The following is a 17,729-nucleotide window of genomic DNA, read 5'->3' as shown; positions in this document are numbered from 1 at the left end:
GACAACACATCCGGACTGCATCACCGGTGACATCACAATGACTACTGACAACACGGCCAATCTGCATCACCGGTGACATCACAATGACTATTGACAACACGGCCAACCTGCATCACCGGTGACATCACAATGACTATTGACAACACGGATGACCTGCATCATCGCTGGCATCACAATGACACTGAACGGTTTAGGGTTTGTGGTCGGGGTCTTGGGGTTCGAGGCTGGTGTTACACTTCGGGGTTTGAGGTGGTGGTTATGGGTTAGGGTTAGGACTAGGTGTTAGGGTTAGAGGTTAGTGGATATGCTATGGGTTAGGATTCGTGGTTAGTGGTTTGGTGTTAGGAGATAGTGATTGAGGTTACAAACCACGATTGACAATGCCAGTGTCACTGGACATGTCCTTTTTCTTTTCCTTTTTTGATGTGTGCTCTATACACACATCGAAGGTGAGAAAGAAGCAGAGGGTAATGGTTGATGGGTGTTTTTGTGACTGGAAGGCTGTTTCCAGTGGGGTTCCACAGGGCTCAGTATGAGGTCCCTTGCTTTTTGTGGTATATAGACTTGAATATAAGGGGTATGATTAAGAAGTTTGCAGATGATACTAAAATCGGCTGTGTGGCTGATACTGAAGAAGGAAGCTGTAGACTGCAGGAAGATATCAATAAATTGGTCAGGTGGGCAGAACAGTGGCAAATGGAATTCAATCTGGAGAAGTGTGAGGTAATGCATTTGGGGAGGGCTAACAAGGAAAGGGAATACACATTAAATGGTAGGACACTGAGTAGTGTAGAGGAACAAAGGGACCTTGGAGTGCATGTCCATAGATCCCCGAAGGTAGCAGGCCAGGTAGATAAGGTGGTTAAGAAGGCATATGGAATGCTTGCCTTTATTAGCCGTGGCATAGAATACAAGAGCAGGGGGGGTTATGCTTCAACTGAATAAAACACTAGTTAGCCCTCAGCTAGAGTACTGCATGCAGTTCTGGCCACCACATTACAGGAAAGATGTGATTGTACTAGAGAGGGTACAGAGGAGATTTACAAGGATGTTGCTGGGAGTAGAGAATCTTAGCTATGAGGAAAGACTGGATAGGCTGGGTCTGTTTTCCTTGGAACAGAGGAGGCTGAGGGGAGACCTTATTGAGGCGTATAAAATTATGAGGGACATAGATAAAGTGAATAGAAAGGACCTATTTCCCTTAGCAGAGGGGTCAAAAACCAGGGAGCACAGATTTAAAGTAATTGGTGGAAGATTTAGAGGGGATTTGAGGGGAAATTTCTTCACCCAGAGGGTTGTGGGGGTCTGGAACTCACTGCCTGAAAGGGTGGTAGAGGCAGGAACCCTAACCACATTTAAAAAGTAATTGGATGTGCACTTGGGATGCTCTAACCTGCAGGGCTACGGACCAAGAGCTGGGAAGTGGGATTAGGCTGGATAGCTCTTTGTTGGCCACGCAGACACGATGGGCCAAAATGGCCTCCTTCCATTCTGTAACTTTCTATGATTCTATGCTGTGGGGCACACGCTAAGTCCAGTTGCTGAAAGTGATTAACAGACTGGGTTTTATGTTTCGTGATTCCGGCCGTGTTACTGAGACTTTCCCTGGATACCAAGGCTAGGAGAGGCACTCTGGAAGGTATGGGGAGCTGGGACTTGTCCATGAGAGTAACTGAAAGTATGAGAACTGAACTAAACTATAATCAGAAAGGAGAAAAGGACCAAAAATGGAACAGTCGGTAACAGGACATGAATTAGTCTCCTCTTATCTTAGAGAAATAAAGAACGCAACGGTGTGTGTTTACATCAAAACTGGCTTGACAGATATCCAGAAACTTAAACTCCAGCTCAGTTAAAGGGGTTATTAACATCAGCACAAACAAACAAAGGATGAGATTAATGGCAGAATCAAACCCCCTGCAGTCACTTGTGAACTTGCTGGTGTCTCAGTAGGTGAGATGATCGACTGAATCCCTTCCCACACATGGAGCAGGTGAACGGCCTCTCTCCAGTGTGAACTTGCTGGTGTCTTAGCAGGTTGGATGACTGAATAAATCCCTTCCCACACACGGAGCAGGTGAATATCCTCTCCCAAGTGTGAACTCACTATTGTGTCTGGAGATTGGATGCAGAAGTGAATCCCTTCCCACATACAGAACAGGTAAACGGCCTCTCCCCAGTGTGAACTCGCTGGTGTTGAATAAGGTGAAATGACTGCCTGAAGCTCTTCTCGCAGTGAGGGCAACTGAACGGTCTCTCGTCTGTGTGAACAACCTGATGTTTAATTAGATCTGCAGAGAGTTTAAAGCAGTTCCCACAGTCAGAGCATTTAAATGGTCTCTTGTCAGCATGAACTCGGTGGTGGAACTGGAGGCTGGACGACAGAGTGAATCCCATCCCACACACGGAGCAGGTAAACGGCCTCACCCTGGTGTGACTGCGTCGATTAGCTTCTAGCTGTGATGGGGAACTGAATCCCTTCCCACAGTCCCCACATTTCCATGGTTTCTCCGTGGTGTGGGTGTCCTTGTGTCTCTCCAGGTTGGATGATCAGTTGAAGCCTTGTCCACACACAGAACACGTGTACGGTTTCTCCCCGCTGTGAATGGTGCGATGTTTTTTCAGGCTGTGTAACTGGTTAAAGCTCTTTCCACAGTCAGTGCACTGGAACACTCTCACTCGGGTGTGTGTGTCTCAGTGCTTTTCCAGTCACACTGATGTTTGAAATCTTTTCCTACAGACAGGACAGACAAACATTTCTCCTTCCACATTCAAAGGCCGATGATATTCAGGTCCTGATGAATGGAGTAACTCTGTCAGATCTTGATGTGATGTTCGGTTTCAGTTTGCAGTGTGTAAATGCTGCCCTTCTCACAGCCTGTAAAAGGAGTTTACAAAAGCCATCACTGTGAGTCCAGGATAGAAATTGACAAGATTCTCTCCTCCTGGTTCCTGGCCAAGGGGGCCGCGCATGTGCCCTGCTGCCACCTGATCCTGTCAAGATAGCGGCCATTCCTGCGGGCCTGTCACCGGGAGAAAGCCCCGCAGCTGCCGCCCCGCTCGGGGCAAACGCCCGGCCTGGAGGCTCTTGCTCGGGGCCTGAGGCCCACCCCGGGTGTTTGTAAAGCGGATAATGTTGAGTGTTTTAATAATGGGGCCTAGGGCCGCACTCGGGGTGTGAGCAGCCCGTGTCTTTTTTTTTAAAAAAACACTAGATTAATTTTTAAAACTTATCAAATTAAATTAAAATCACATTGGCTGGGGTGATGATGCACTCCAGTCCGGGCCCGCAGCACCCACCGGTCTCGGAAGGCCTCGAGTGTGCCGGCAGACACCGCGTGCTCCATCTCCAGGGCAACCTGGCCGCGAACATAGCCGCGGAAGAGAGGCAGGCAATCGAGCCGAACGACCCCCTTGACCGCCCGCTGCCTGGACCTGTTTATGGCCACTTTGGCCAGGCCCAGGAGCAGTCCCACGAGGAGGTCCTCTGACCTGCCCTCTCCCCTCCGCACCGGCTGGCCATAGATCAGGAGCGTGGGACTGAAGTGCAGCCAAAAATTGAGGAGCAGCCCCTTCAAATAATGGAACAGGGGCTGCAACCTCTCACATTCCACATAAACATGGAACACGGACCCCTCTAGGCCACAAAAATAGCAAGAGGCCTGGGAGTCCGTGAACATATCTAAAATCATATTGCACGGGACTGCTCCATGCAACACCCTCCAGGCCAAGTCCCCAATAGATAAAGGGAGGACTCCAGAGTAGAGAGCCCCCCATTGGGGACTTCCACCTCCGCCGGACAGCAAGATGGTACGCCAAGATGTGTCCGGACAGCAGGCGAAGATGGCAAAGTGGAGAGTGTGCAGGAGCAGCCCGTACAGGAAACCTCTCCACGCAGAACTAAAAGGCACGGAGGGCATTTCCTCAAGACGGCTCAAGCTGCGAGGCGCCGGTTCCCGAGAGGGGTTTTGGGGTCGCACGCCAATTAGGAATTCCGTCCGAACGGGGGTCAGTTCGGATGGGATCGCCCCACGTGCCTGAGCCTCTTCGATACACCTATTGGAGTCGGGGCCCAGTGCCGCTTTCAGCGTCTCAATGGCTTTGGACATGAGCCGGACATTGGCCCAGGACAGGCGCTGCATCAGCTCCTCCGGCACCATCCAGCCCGCTCCTCTGCCATCGAGCAGGTCCCCGACCCTGGTCACCTTACCGGGCACAGCCCTGCCCTCTGCCAGCCGCCCGATCCAGCAGTCATGGAGGTGCGGATTCCTGAGCAGCGGCTCCCAAAGCACAGCCGCCACTCCTGACGGGGGAGAACTCTGCCTGGAGGCGATGCTTTTCCAGACCCATAGCAGTTCCTGGTAGAAGACAGGCAGCTCCCGCAGGTAGGCACGCGTACAGCCCAATTCCACAAACAGGAGCTGCGTGTCATAGTTGAGACTGTGCAGCTGGTGGAAGAAATACGTCGCCAGCGCTCACCATCAAGGAGGATTCTCGATGTACAGTTATCTCTGCAGGGTCCAAAGACAGAAAGTCGCCGCCCGGGTGCGAAGGCACACCAGCGCCTGACCGCCCTCCCTATGCAGGAGACTCAGAACCGCGGCAGAGACCCAGTGCTTCCCTTTGTCCCAGAAGATGTCGATGAGCTTCTTCTGCATCTTGGTGACAAATGCAGGGGGCGGGATCAAAGTGACCAACCGGTACCACAACATGGCGGCCACCAGCTGCAATGATATCAGCAAATAGTGATGGTATTTGCCTGTTTGATTATGATGCCTTACCAGCATGTTTGCCTGATTGATTACTTATGCCTGACCAGCAGAGGGCATGTGACAGAGGCAGAGTTTAGTTTAGTTTTGCTTTCGCTTTAGATGGATCACTAGCATGGTGTCTCCTGTAATGCTGTATAAAGAGTTGAACAGACTTTTGATTAAAAGACATTCTCTTTCATAAATGTCTCGTCATTGAACCCACAAAGAAATCAATACATGGTGTCAGAAGTGATTGAAAGAGATGAAGAGGAAAAATCTGAAGTTAAATCAGCTCTCCACATATTAACAAGCCAAAAGAGAACATCGTTACTTACCATTGGAGAATCGCTAACAAAGTGAAAAAATGGAAGGTTTACACCCACCGGCGAAGCTTCAGTTGACAGGTAATGTGGCTGAAAATTGGAGGAGATTCAAACAACGTGTGGGGTTGTATTTAGCGGCAATCGGAGCTGACGAGAAACGTGATAAAAAGAAATCGTCAGTGTTCTTACATGTCATGGGTGATGAAGCGCTGGAGGTGTATAATAACTTCACATTCGCTGCTGATGGAGACAAAATGAAGCTAGATAAAATAATGGAACAGTTTGAGGCCTACTGCATACCTAAACGTAACGTGACATTTGAGAGGCACAGATTTTTCACATGTGTACAGAAAATGGGTGAGACTATTGATCAGTATGTGACTGAACTGAGAAACCGAAGCAAAACATGTGAATTTGGGGGACTGACAGACTTGCTGATAAAAGACAGACTGGTGTGTGGGATTCCAGATAATGGTCTAAGGGAAAGACTGCTAAGAGAGCAAGATCTAGACCTGGGAAAAGCCATAGCACTGTGTAGGGCTACAGAGACTGTGAAGTCGCAGACAAAGGAGCTGTTCAGTGACAATAGCTGCAACGGGGATGCAGTGAGAAAGAACGGACACAAACCGTTTAACAAAAAGAGCGCCAATGTGAAAAAAGAGGCGTGGCCAGCGAACGAAAATGAAAGGGGCAATCGAAAGTCATGTAGTCGATGCAGTACACAGCATACACCAAGAAACTGTCCAGCATATGGTAAAACATGCAATAGTTGCAACAGAAACAACCATTATGCCCGTTGCTGCAAGAACCAAGCGCAACAAAGCAAGGTCCATGCAGTAGATGAAAGCGGGATAGAGGAGTTCAATGTGGATGTTGTGTCTGAAAACAAAAAAGAAAAAAGATACTGGATGTTGACACTAAAAGTGAATGACATACACATTCCATTTAAATTAGATACTGGAGCACAAGTTAATGTGATATCAGAGACTGATTTTAAGAAAATTAGACCCAGACCAAAGATACATGGAATAAAAGTGAAAGTGACAGGATACTCAGGTACTGATATACCAGTGAAAGGAAGATGCATTGTCAAAGTGACACACAAGGACAGAGAGCACACGTTAGCATTAATCGTGCTGCCAAAGGATGTGCAGGCCATACTAGGTTTAATAGCCTGTGAGAGACTGAACCTGGTAAAGAGAGTCCTCGTTGTGGAAAGCGAAGGAGAGACAGTCTATGATGAACTCATGAAAGAGTACAACGACCTATTTAAGGGTCCAGGCTGCCTTCCAGGAGAACACACGATCAGAGTAGATAAAAGTATGCCAATGGTCATACATCCATGCAGAAAAGTTCCGTTTGCTCTTCAAAAGCAACTGAAGGCAGAGTTGGACAGGATGGAAAGCCTGAACGTGATTCAGAAGATAGATGAGCCAACTGAGTGGGTGAGTTCCCTCGTCATTGTGGACAAAAAGAATGGAAAGCTCAGAATTTGCCTGGATCCAAGGGATCTAAACAGAGCAATAAAGAGAGAGCACTTCAAGCTTCCTACACGTGAGGAAATCATGGCACAGTTTGCAAATGCAAAGTATTTCAGCAAGTTAGATGCATCATCAGGATTTTGGCAAATGAAATTGGACGAAGCAAGTTCAAGACTGTGCACGTTCAACAGTCCATTTGGCAGATACAGATTCCTAAGGTTACCATTTGGCATTGCCTCAGCTCCTGAAGTGTATCACAAAACTATCCATATGATCTATGAGCGCCTGGAGGGAGTTGACACATCAATGGATGACATCATAGTATGGGGAACCACGAGAACTGAGCATGACGAGAGACTGAAAAAAGTGCTGGAAGCAACAAGGAAAACAAACCTGAAGCTGAATAGAGAGAAATGCCAGCTCGGGGTGACAGAACTAACATTCGTGGGAGATATCCTTAGCAGTGAGGGCATCAGACCAGATCCCAGAAAGGTGTCCGCCATTGAGAATATGCCAAAGCCACAATGCAAAAAGGATGTGCAGAGGTTTAATGGAATGATCAACTACATGGGTAAATTCATATCCAACCTCTCAGAAAAGATGGCGCCACTGAGACGACTAACTGAAAAGAACATAGAATGGGAATGGAATCATGAGCATGAGAAGTCATGGAGTGATCTAAAGAAACTGCTCACAGAGGAACCAGTTCTGAGGTTTTATGACCCAGCGAGACCCATCAAGATATCATCAGATGCATCACAGAGTGGGCTCGGTGCCGTTCTTCTGCAAAAATATGACTACTGGCAACCTATTGCATATGCATTGCGCTCAATGACAGATGCGGAGACGCGATATGCTCAAATAGAAAAGGAGCTGCTCAGCATCACATACGCCTGTGAAAGATTTCACCAGTTTGTGGCAGGACAAGCAATCAGTGTAGAGACTGACCATAAGCCCTTGATTGCATTGTTCCAAAAGCCACTAAATAGCTGTCCGCTTAGAATACAAAGAATGATGATCAGGCTGCAACGCTATACACTGAATGTTGCGTACACACCGGGTAAACTGATGTATACAGCAGACACGTTGTCCAGAGCTGTTGACCCAAGTGAGCCCGCAAACACCACAATGGATGAAAAAGTGAACGCCTACGTGGACATGATCACAAGTGCACTGCCCAAAGCAGATGCAAAAATGGAGCTCATAAAGACTGAGACAAACAAAGATGAAACAATGAGACGACTGAGAAAAAGCATCTTGGATGGATGGCCCAACATGAAGCAAGACTGCTCACCTGACATAGCAGAGTACTGGAACTGCAGGGCGGAACTATCAGTGGTCGAAGACATCATCTACAAAGGAAGTAAAATAGTTATCCCAAAGAGTCTGAGAAAAGAGATGCTAAAAAGGATCCATGGAGGACATCTGGGAATCGAAAAGTGTAAGAAAAGAGCACGAGAGGTGATGTACTGGCCACGAATCAACCAAGATGTGACAAATGAGGTGTCAAACTGCACAATATGCCTGAAATATCGAGCAAGCAATCTGGTAGAACCACTAAAGCCACACCCAGCGCCGGACAGACCTTACCAGAAGGTAGGCGCTGACCTATTCGTATGTCAAGGGAAGGACTATCTTGTAGTCACAGACTATTACTCCCTGTATCCAGAGGTTTGTAGACTGTACACCACCACTGCAGATGCTGTGATAAGATGTATGAAAGCCATATTCTCCAGACATGGCGTGGCAAGCGAGGTCTTCACAGACAACGGACCCCAGTTTTACAATGCAAGTTTCCGACACTTTGCCAGAGTGGGACTTTGTCCACACAACGTCAAGTCCTCACTATCCACAGTCCAATGGACTAGTGGAAAAATCGGTCCAGACAGTGAAAAGACTGATGTACAAGGCAAGAGGCAGTGGAACTGACTTCTACCAGAGCATGCTTGTATACCGCACAATGCCGCTCGAGTGTGGTATGTCACCAGCCCAACTCCTTATGGGACATATGCTAAGGTCAAACCTACCTATCCCGGAGAACCTCCTGAAAACAAAAGAGGGGGAGAAAGTGAGGAATTTCAAAGAGCAACAGAAAGAAAAGCAAAAGTACTACTATGACAGAGGAACACAAAACCTACCTGAACTCCACATTGGTAACCAAGTAAGGTTCAAAGACAAAACAAACATATGGACTTAGAAGGGAACTGTCCTGAGTGAAGTTCAACCAAGATCATACACCATTCAGACAGATGAGGGTGCTGTTCTGCGAAGAAATCGTCGAGATCTTCTCATGGGACCAGACACAGCAGGTCAAAAGATTGATATTGTTGAACAACCGGATCACACAGCTGAGAAACAATCATCTGAGGCAACAACTCAGATTCAAGGACAATCAATCAGAAAATCCTCAAGACACGTGAAGCCTCCTGAGAGACTCATTGAGCAAGTTTAAGGACTCTTGTTATAGAAGGAAGTAATGTTATCTTATTCTTTCTTCAAGTTCTAGTGTATTTACATATTTCATGTGAACACACAAACAAGGTTAAAAAACCTTGATCATGATAATGATAATGTAAGTTCATTAAGTGTTACAGTTAAAATGCAGATTAATACAAAGAAAACATGTTGTTAGTTAAAAGTAAAATACTTTTGTTTTAAGAAAGGGAGATGTAATGATATCAGCAAATAGTGATGGTATTTGCCTGTTTGATTATGATGCCTTACCAGCATGTTTGCCTGATTGATTACTTATGCCTGACCAGCAGAGGGCATGTGACAGAGGCAGAGTTTAGTTTAGTTTTGCTTTCGCTTTAGATGGATCACTAGCATGGTGTCTCCTGTAATGCTGTATAAAGAGTTGAACAGACTTTAGATTAAAAGACATTCTCTTTCATAAATGTCTCGTCATTGAACCCACAAAGAAATCAATACACCAGCTGGTTTATGACCAGCGCTCGACCCCTGTAGGACAACACTCGGAGCAGTCCTGTCCAGCATCCTAGGCGAGCGGTGACTTTGGCCTCCAGCTCTTGCCAGTTTGCCAGCCAGGCGTCTTCGGCAGGGCTGAGGTAGACTCCCAAGTAGAGGAGGCACGTGGTGCTCCAGGTGAAGACCCTGAACTCCTCCGGCAGGGAGACCACCCGCCACTGGCCCACCAGGAATCCAGAACATTTCTCCCAGTTGATCCTGGCGGAGGATGCATCCGAGTAAATCTGCTGGCATTCTCGCATCCTCCGCAAGTCAGCGGGATCCGTGACCATGAGGAGCATGTCATCGGCGTAAGCCGAGAGGACGACCTCCATGCCTGGCCCTTGCAGAGCCAGTCCCGTCAACCTCTTCCGCAAGAGGCGCAGGAAAGGCTCCACGCAGATGGCATATAACTGGGGCATCCCTGAAGCACCCCCCTCCCAAAGTGAAGGGGCGCCATCAAAGACCCGTTAACTTTTATCAGACACTCCGCGGCGGCATACAGAGGTCGGATCCGGGCGACGAAATGCGTCCAAAACCCGAATGCGCGCAAAGTTCCGAAGAGATACTCGTGATCCACCCTGTCGAACGCCTTCTCCTGATCCAGGGAAAGGAAGGCGACCGACAGACCAGCCCTCTGGGAATGGTGGACCAGGTCCCGGACCAGATGGATGTTATCATGGATAGTCCGGCCCGGGACTGTGTAGGACTGGTCGGGGTGGATCAAGTGGGCCAGCATGGTGCCAAGGCAGGCAGGCATGGCCCTGGCAAAAATTATATAATCCATGCTGAGGAGGGAGACTGGGCACCAGTTTTTTAAAAGGCGGAGATCGCAACTCTTAGGCAGCAGGACAATGACCGCCCTGCGCCACGAGAGGGGCATCTCCCCGGTCGCCAGACTTTCCCCCAGGACCCATGCATAGTCGCCCCCCCAGGACGACCCAGGATGCCCTGTGGAACTCCATGGTCAGCCCATCCAGCCCCGGGGACTTTCCCCTCGAGAGCTGGCCAAGGGCGCCAGTTAGCTCCGCCAAGCTTAGCGGAGCGTCCAATTTTTCGGCGCCCTCCGGGCCGACCTTCGGCAAATCCTCTCACAAAACTCTGCACGCATCCTCACTGGATGGATCCGGAGAGAACAGAGCCCCGTAATAGGCCCGGGTCTTCGCGCTGATCCCCTCTGGATCCGAGACTAGATATCCGTCATCGGCCAGCAGCCCCAAGAGCTGCTTACGGACCCCCCATCTTTTTTCCAGCGAGTAGAAGAAGGGGGAGCCGTGGTCTCGGTCCCGGAGGATCTGGATCCGCGACCTTACATACGCGCCTCGGGACCTGACGAGCTGCAGGTCCTTCAGGGCGCCCTTCTTCTCTTCGTACACCTTCCACAGGGCCGGGTCATTGACAACTTGACCAAGACGGGACTCCAAGTCGAGCACCTCCCTCTCCAACCGCCCGACCTGGGCCTCCCGTTACTTGGTCGACCCCCTCGCGTACTCCTGACAGAAGAGACGGACGTGAGCCTTGCCCACGTCCCACCATAGCCTCAAGGAGGGGAAACCTCCCCGCTTCCTTCTCCAGTCGGCCCAGAACCGACTAAACGAATTCCGGAACCGCTTGTCCTCCAGCAGCAGGTAGTTAAAATGCCAGTACGTGGATTCCCCCGTGCGCGTAACATAAGAACATAAGAAATAGGAGCAGGAGTAGGCCAATCAGCCCCTCGAGCCTGCTCCGCCATTCAATAAGATCATGGCTGGTCTGATCCGAACCGCCAATCCACTATCACAGAACCATCTCCTGAATCTAACAGAATTAGACACATGAAATAGGAGCAGGATCAGGCTACATGGCCCCTGGGCCCGCTCCGCTACCCACAGGGCCATGACCGATCCGAACCTAGACTCATGTCCACATTCCTGCCCGCTCCCCGTAACCCTTAATTCCCTTTACTTCTAGGAAACTGTCTATTTCTGTTTTAAATTTATGTAATGATGTAGCTTCTACAGCTTTTTGGGGCAGCATATTCCATGGACCTACCACCCTCTGAGTGAAATAGTTCCTCCTCATCTCAGTTTTGAAAGAGCAGCCCCTTATTCTAAGACTATGCCCCCTAGTTCTAGTTTCACCCATCATTGGGAACATCCTCACCGCATCCACCTGATCAAGCCACTTCACAATCTTATATGTTTCAATAAGATCGCCTCTCATTCTTCTGAGCTCCAATGAGTAGAGTCCCAATCTACTCAACCTCTCCTCATATGTCCATCCCCTCATCCCCGGGATTAACCGAGTGAACCTTCTTTGTACTGACTCGAGAGCAAGTATGTCCTTTCTTAAGTATGGACACCAAAATTGTACGCAGTATTCCAGGTGCGGTCTCACCAATACCTTGTACAACTGAAGCAATACCTCCCTATTTGTATATTCTATCCCCCTAGCAATGAAAGCCAACATTCCATTGGCCTTCCTAATCACTTGCTGCACCTGCATACTAACCTTTTGAGTTTCGTGCACCAGGACCCCCAGATCCCTTTGTACTTCAGTACTTTCCAGTTTCTTGCCATTAAGATAACTTGCTCTACGATTTTTCCTGCCAAAGTGCATAACCTCACACTTTCCAGTATTGTATTCCATCTGCCAAATCTCTGCCCACTTACTTAGCCTGTCTATGTCCCCTTGCAGGTTTTTTATGTCCTCCTCACTCACTACTTTCCCTCCCATCTTAGTATCATCTGCAAACTTTGATATGTTACACTCGGTCCCCTCCTCCAAATCGTTAATATAGATTGTAAAGAGTTGGTGACCCAGCACTGACCCCTGCAGAATGGAACGAGCTCCGCCCACACCAGGTGGTGGTCCATGCATGGCACCGGCCGCATGGAAGCCGCCGGAACGCAGGAGATGTATGCACAGGAAATGTAAAGGCAGTCAATTCTGGACCTTCCTCCTCCAGACCTCACGTAAGTGAAGGCGCTAGAGTCGGGATGGAGATTTTGCCAGATGTCCACCAAGTCGAAGGACCCGACCAGGTCCCTCAACTTCTCCACCGCCGCCAGGCAGTACGGGGAACATGAACGGTCCCTCACCTCGAGGATGCAGTTAAAATCCCCCCTGAGGATGACGCACTCGCCGACATCGATGGAGTCCAGAAGAGCGGACACTTCTTCAAAGAAGCGCACTTGCTGCGCACCGGCCGCGGGGGCGTACACGTTCACTAGATGGAGCGGCATGCCCCCCAGGTGAACAGTGACCTGGAGCAAGCGGCCCGGCACATGCTCCTTGATCCACAAGATAACCGGCTGAAAATACAAGATAGCCACCCTGCTGGAATAGTTGGAGAGGTGACTTATGCTGACCCCTCCTTGCCACTCCAGGAGTCACATGGCCTCGTCCTCCGGAACGGTGTGGGTTTCTTGCAGGAAGCACACCGCACACCTCCCATCCCGGAGGACTGTGAAGTTATTAAATCTACGGCATGCATCTCTGCTGCCGTTGATGTTGAGGCTGGCTATGGTTATCTTCATGACAAGAGCATAGTGCAACCTCTACTTAACCTAACGGGAGGAAGGAGAGCGGCTGCTTGTCGACCGCCACTCCCTCAACAGCCCAGCGAGGAACTTGTTGATCCGACGCTGCTCGCACGGCCCCGTGCCCTCGTCCGAGCCCATGGATTTGACAGTGGCACGGACAGAGCCGATGTGCAGCGCCAGATCTGACCATCTGTCTAGGGCCATCCGGGTTTTGCCAGGGCGACCCCGGCACGCAGCCAGAAAGTCCCGGAGTTCCACAACGGGGATGAGGGGGGACTTGGAGGGGGGGCACGAGGGTATCTGATGCCTCACTGGCGACGGAGTCTGACTCATCCTCGGTGCTCTCCGCCGGGTCCCTGTCCTCCTCCGGGAGGTCGTCATCAGCCAGCCCCGCCTCTGTCCCGATCCCACCCCCAGGATCGGCGGCAGAGGATTCCATCCTGGGCTCCTCTGGAGCTGCCGGGTCAGGAGGCGGCGGCGGTTCGGGGCCCCCCTCCGCCCCAGGCACCGGGGTGCATGGGGAAATCGGGGAGTACACTATCCCCATTTCCCCCAACATCGCCGGCGACAGCATCGGAGATGGAGTCAGGGGGTCTTCCCCCTCACCGCCACCAACCACCGACCCAGCGGACTGGGGAGCTTGAATACATTCCTCAGCCACATCGAGCAGCGCCTGGGAATGGTCCGGACTGTACTGGGCGAGCCCAGCCTCACTGGCCTCGCCCACCCCAGTCTCCAGGGCGCCCGACATGGCGAGATGTAATGGTTCTTTTGTTATTTCCTCCGCGGGTAGATCCACGGTCCCCCCCATGCGCAGGGTCTCTTCCCCATCCCCAGGAGGTGCAGGCGGGACAGACTCATCTGGCTTACCCTCCCGAGGGACAGGCAACTCCTACCAAATACAGCTGATGGTAATAGGGGGGGGGGGGAGCGCAACACCCACGGCGGGCGACGATTCCCTCCGCGAGGAAGGACATTGTCTCTCGTGGTCCTCTCCCAGGGACTCGCACCTCCTTTTTGTTATGGAGAGACAGGAAGGCTGGGAGACCTCCATACCCATCGAGGCCTCCTCCTCCGCTCCCTCCCGTCAAGTGGGTTGCTCGGGTCCCTCGAACCCGAGTCCGGTCGCACGTCTTAATTCTTCTGCCTCAGCAGTTGCGATCACGAGCCCGGGCACGAGGCCCCCCAAACTCAGAGACTCCGCCGCCACCAGCACAAGGTATGCGGGCGTAAGTTCCAGCAGATCATCTGTATCCATGTGCTCACTGAGGGGACCCGCTCTAAGGTGCTTCATCTTCTTCCGCACCTTCCCTCCGCGCGGACAGTCTCCCTCCCCCCCGTCGGAGGCCGTGATGGCGTTGGCCTCTGACTTCGACCGCGCATCAGGTGTTGAGGAAGCACGTACAGGATCGGAGGGGAGCAGTGGCGGTGCCAGCCTTGGCCGCCTCAGATGTTCTGGCATCCTTGGAGGCAGGACAGTTCTTTTGTACATGCCCCACCTCCTTACAGGCGTGGCACCGCACACCATCCGACATCCAAAAGACGCGGTGGGCAGCCCCCTCGTGGCACACAATAAAAGTGCCCTCGGTGTCCTCCTCCCACGTCAGCTGAACAAAAAGCTGGCACCGGAAGGAGAAGATGTGCCAGAGGCTGGCCTCCCTGCATCCGAGTGGGATTGGTGTGATCCCCGACCTCACCTCCCCCAGTTGACGTAGGTGGGGGAGGAGGAGCTCAGCCGAAACAAAGGGTGGGACGTTTGATAAGAGGATCCTCTGCACGGTGGCCTCGAGAGGATCCACCAGCAGGAAGGTCCCGCCCACGGTGAGCCCCTTGATTACAGCCAGGGACACCGCCCACTCCGATGCCAGGAAGAACACAGCCTTGCCATACATTTTCGAGGCGGTGACAATGGCTGAAGGGCCGACAACCCCAGCCATGGCCTTCACACATGCCTCGATAGTCATGTTGGGGTGAGTGTAGCTCTTCACCCCGTGTTTCTTAGTGATGAGGCGGAATGGTGACGGGGCAGCAGAAGCAGCGGGAGCAGCTGTGGCCGTGGCTGCCACAATTGCGTATGACCTTGCTGGCTGTGGTAAACCACTGTTTGTATTCCACTGTGTACATGCCTGTACATGCCTCGGCTGACTCCTCCCACAAATCCAGGTATAAAGGTGACTGCTCCACAGCCCCTTTGTATTCTGGACTGGTCGACCACTCGAGGCACACCTTCATTCTCTTGTTAATAAAAGCCTGTTAATTACTCGCTTAATCTCAGTCTTTTGAGTTATTGATAGCGCATCAATTTTATTAACAAGATTTTATAATGGAGAAGATCCTCACACCAGCATGCCTGGACTTAGACCATCGGGAGGCGGACGCATCCACCAAGTTTACTCACTGGCTGAGGTGCTTTGAAAAATTCCTGATCACCTCCGCTGAAACGGTCAAATCGGACGAGGACAAACTGGATGTCCTGGCCTCCAAAGTGAACCACCGAGTGTACTCAGTCATCCAAGACGCGACCTCGTACGCGGATGCGATCAAGCTCCTCAAGGACCAGTACACATGCCCAGTGAATGAAGTGTACGCCAGGCACCTCCTGGGGAGTCGTAAACAACAACCTGAGGAATCGACCGAGGAATACCTTCAGGCACTGTCTGTGCTTGGCCGGGCCTGTGGTTGTAAGGATGTAAAGGCCGCCGTGTACACAGAGGAACTTATCCAGGACGCTTTTGTAGCGGGCCACAGGTCCAACTACACCCGACAGCGACTGTTGGAGCAGAGTGACCTCGACCTCAACAAGGCCTCTGAACTCGCACTATCATTGGACGCAGCCTACCGGGGCATGGATGCCTACTCCTCTGCACCGTGGACGCCGCGGGGAACGACAGCCTGGGACACGGTAGGACCGTCTCATAGTGCCGTGCCACCCCAGCCACATCCCAGCAACGGCCCAACTACCGCAGCAGTGTCCCAAGGCCAGACAGCAGTGCCCCAAGGCCAGAAATGCTACTTCTGTGGCCAGGCCAAACACCCCAGAGCGCGCTGCCTGGCGAAAAATGCGATCTGCTCGGGCTGCGGGAAGAAGGGACACTACGCCAGCGTCTGCAGGGCCGCCACCCCGAACCCCAACAGCGCCGTTGTGGGCCGTGCGGGCTGCCATCTTGGGCCTCCCCAGCCATGTGCGAACCACCGGAACAGCAGCCATTTTGGACGCCTCCAGCCACATGGGGATCATGGACGCCGCCATCTTGGACGACAGCCGGGACGCAGCAGGCCCCCAACACCGCCTCATCTGATACCAGCAGTGACACACCGACCCCTACACTGGCCTCCGTTACACTGGACCAAGCGAGACCGCACCAGCTGGCCAGTTCCACAATGGACATTAAGGTAAATGGTCACGAAACAATCTGCCTTTTTGACTCAGGGAGCACGGAGAGCTTCATCCACCCCGACATGGTGCGGTGTTGCTCTCTCCCAGTCCTGCCTGCGCACCAGCGGATTTCTATGGCCTCCGAGTCCCAGTCGGCGGACATTGGCGGCTACTGCGTGGTGACACTCGTAGTAGATGGGACTATGTACGATAATTTTAAACTTCTGGTCCTGCCCGACCTCTGCGCTGCCATTCTACTGGGGTTAGATTTTCAGTGCCACCTTAAAAGTGTTACGATGGCGTACGGTGGACCCCTCCCCCCACTCACAGTCCACAGCCAGCAGCTTCCAAATTGCCCGCCGCGCACCAGGTGCAACCTCTCCACACTCAGAGTCACCCCCCCGCCACTGTTTGCTAACCTCACCCCCGACTGTAAGCCCATCGCCACAAAGAGCAGGCGATACAGTGCCAGGGACAGGGTTTTCATTAAAACCAAAGTGGAGCAGCTCCTGAAGGAAGGGATTATTGAGGGCAGCACCAGCCCCTGGCGAGCCCAGGTTGTGGTCGTTAAGACCGGCGAGAAGCAGCGCCTGGTCATCGACTACAGCCAGACAATAAATCGCTACACCCTGCTGGACACTTACCCACTCCCCCGCATAGCTGATATGGTCAACCAGATCGCGCAGTACCGCGTCTTCTCGACCATTGACCTGAAATCAGCGTACCACCAGCTCCCTATCCGCCCTGAGGACCGCCAGTATACTGCCTTCGAGGCAAACGGCCGCCTCTATCACTTCCTTAGGGTTCCCTTTGGCGTCACCAACGGTGTCTCCGTCTTCCAAAGGGAGATGGACCGGATGGTCGATCAAAATGCGTTGCAGGCCACTTTCCCATATCTGGACAATGTGACCATCTGCAGCCATGACTTGCAGGACCATGACGCGAACCTCGAAAAATTCCTCTGCACCGCCAAACTCCTCAACCTGACGTATAACAAGGAGAAGTGCATATTCCGCACAACCCGCCTCGCCATCCTTGGCTGTGTTGTGGAACACGGAGTCATCGGCCCCGACCCCAACCGGATGCGTCCCCTTATGGAACTCCCACTGCCCCACTGCCTCAAGGCCCTGAAGAGGTGCCTAGGGTTTTTCTCTTATTACACCCAGTGGGTCCCCTACTATGTGGACAAGGCCCGTCCGCTGATCAAGTCCACCTCTTTTCCCGTGACGGCAGAGGCCCGCTTAGCCTTCCACCGTATCAAGGAAGACATTGCCAAAGCCACCATGCACGCAGTGGACGAATCCATC

At 51.7% G+C, this 17,729-nt stretch overlaps 1 pseudogene; it reads right to left on the bottom strand.

Annotated features, from left to right (window-relative positions):
- Positions 1 to 1,267: 1,267 nt before the first annotated feature.
- Positions 1,268 to 13,857, bottom strand: LOC147093391 (uncharacterized; annotated as a pseudogene).
- Positions 13,858 to 17,729: the final 3,872 nt, after the last annotated feature.

Source organism: Somniosus microcephalus, unplaced genomic scaffold (assembly GCF_052327205.1).
Source record: "Somniosus microcephalus isolate GS21.2 unplaced genomic scaffold, FLI_Smic_1.0 unresolved_chr1, whole genome shotgun sequence".
In the NCBI taxonomy this organism is placed as follows: Eukaryota; Metazoa; Chordata; class Chondrichthyes; order Squaliformes; family Somniosidae; genus Somniosus; species Somniosus microcephalus.
This window is presented reverse-complemented; position numbering and strand designations above follow the sequence as displayed.